Source organism: Cyprinodon variegatus, unplaced genomic scaffold, assembly GCF_000732505.1.
Source record: "Cyprinodon variegatus isolate N-32 unplaced genomic scaffold, C_variegatus-1.0 Scaffold55, whole genome shotgun sequence".
In the NCBI taxonomy this organism is placed as follows: Eukaryota; Metazoa; Chordata; class Actinopteri; order Cyprinodontiformes; family Cyprinodontidae; genus Cyprinodon; species Cyprinodon variegatus.
In genome coordinates, this window is record NW_015150508.1 from 1,569,655 (window position 1) to 1,572,255 (window position 2,601).

Here is a 2,601-nt window from a genome sequence, read left to right on the forward strand (position 1 = left end):
TAGTTCCCATTATATATTATATATATTTCTACACTCTAAAATATGGTGGGTCATGTTATCTACCCAAACACACTACCCATGCTCTGGGTCAAAATGTTTTTCAAATCTACCAACCTATCATGCATCGGTTGACCCAACACCTGGTTGTTTGTGCTTTGAACTCATCACCTGAAAAGACAAGCTCCACCTGGGAAAACACCACGACCATGACTGTACATGACCCATGACAGTGTTAAACAAATTTATAAATTTTTTTTATTGTCGTTACACTGTTACAAGTACATACGTAGCAACGAATTTCACTCTGCATTTAACCCACCCCCTTGGGGAGCAGTGGGCTGCCATTGTGCGGTGACCGGGGATTAAGAGAGAGTGTCAGTCCGTGGGGGTGGGGCTTGAACTCAGAACCTCTGGGAAGTGCAATGCTCTAACCAATAGGACACACTCCCCTGGAGAGAGAGAGATATAGAGAGAGATGCGGCAAAGGACCACATGTTATATTCAAACCTGGATCAGCCACATTGAGGACTGAGGTGTACATGGGTCGTGCCCGCTAACCACTGTGCCACCCAAAAATTCCCCTTCAAGGAAGGTGTCTGGAGCTGGGAGAGGTTGTGCAGCTTGTTCTTGATAAAATGTGGTCTAGTTAGCTTTGCTTTTTCATATACCTCATTGTAAAAATTAAATTAGGTACTTTCTAAACTGCAGAAAAACAAAACTATTGGGATACAGTAAATCACTTAGCAGTGCTTCATTTTCCTCCTTAATCCTGCACCACTCTTTCTCCCTGTGAGTGTGTGTGCGGATGCATGTGTCACTGTGCCCTAAGTGTGCATATGCTTGCACTTGTGGTGCACTGTTATGATTCAAATGAGCAGAGACAGCTGTATGAGCAGACTTTGCTCTTTGTTAATTTAATTACGCTACAGCACCTAACTGTATAAATGTGTGGATAAATCCTAATCCTCTCTCACAGAGACATATATAAGTTCATTTTTTCTCAAATATTTTTGTTTCTATTTCTGTAGATCAATGGAAAAATTTGTCATCAAAACTGTGGCTACCATGGCAGCTGACAGACCTCAATCAAAAACTGTGGTTAATTTATCCCACCATTTGGGTAAAAGAAATAATAAATTATAAAGTTAAAACAATCCAGGATTTTTACTGATTTGACCCAGCGTTTGGGTAGAGGTTATTAACAAATATATTTGGTGGAATTTATTAAATTTAGCAATTAATTCAACCCATAATTCAGGGAGAACCCATTTGTTGGGTTATAAAGCACCAACCCATCATGCTGGGTCAAATCACCTACTGCTGAGCCGGTGTAGTGATAGCCCAGCAGCTTTGCTGGAAATAACCGAGTTTGCCTTATTTCTGACCCACTTGTTTTAATTGTGTATAAAAATTTAATATGTTCTGGTTGGTTCACAGACTCATGAAGTGGAGCTTTGCTTTGTAGCTGTGCCCTTTTTTTTCATAACTTTTTGTCCCAGTCTGTCTGGATCTGTCCCAGTCAAATGTGGGATATAGTTTCAAATAGTGGAGCAGAAAAGAAAAAAAAAAAAATGCACATATTGGGATCCATTGTAGCAGTCTCTCTATAAGCGCTGCAGTCAGTGTGACATGGAAAAAAATGGGTCTGGAGATTAAAAAAATACAGTAAAATAAAAATCAAACGCATCATCCAATGTGACCTAGACTTAATGGAGATCTGTCACTAGTTTGTCAGCTCTGCTCTGCCATAATGCAAAGATGTCTGCATCTGTAAATACGCGACCCGCTCCAATGTAATTATAAACAGCAATTTCTAAGGCAACATAAACTGAGGCTTACATATTGTTAGGAATCTAGTTTGTGTGGCCTGTTTGTATCTTTCCTTTTTCCACCACCAGGAGATGCCCTGTCTTCGCTGTCCCTCCCAGACCACCTGAGGCTCATTGGATCATTATCTGGAGGAGTATTTGAGCAGTGGACTGTCACTACCTCGACCCCAGAGTGTTTGCCAGTTTCAGGGTTCTCTAGCCAAGCTGAGTTGAGCTGAATCTAACCTAGCTTTGTTTCTCTGAGTCTAACTTGTTTTTTGTCTTTAGTCTGTGGCAGGATGCTTTCCTGTGTTACTGGATACCTGGACCTTATCCCCCCTGTTAGGAAAAACCGAGTTACACTGAGCAGTGGAAAACCTCCAAATGTTCCGTTCAAGTACACATCGGAAATCTGAGTGACAGTCCGTTCCATTACTCCTCCGGGTCCAACGCTTGTCTACCTGTCCGCCCTCCAACGTGTGCACAATTCTCTGGATTTACCACACAGACTGGATTCAAGGACTAACAAGGTCCCCCTCAAACGTGAGTCCCACTCTTGCATAATCTAAGTGATTCCAAGATTCCCACGGTCCCTGAACTGACAACTGAACTTCCCTTCTCCAGTTCCGGGTCACCAGCTCACTGAGGTCCAGATCCAACTCCTGTATTACTCCCTCAATAAACCTGTTAAAATTTTTCCGTGCTCTCTGAGTGGTTTCTCTGCTTGTGGGTCAGATTCGTAGAAACCGATAATGACACATATATACTTCACCATAATAGATTAGGGAGGGAT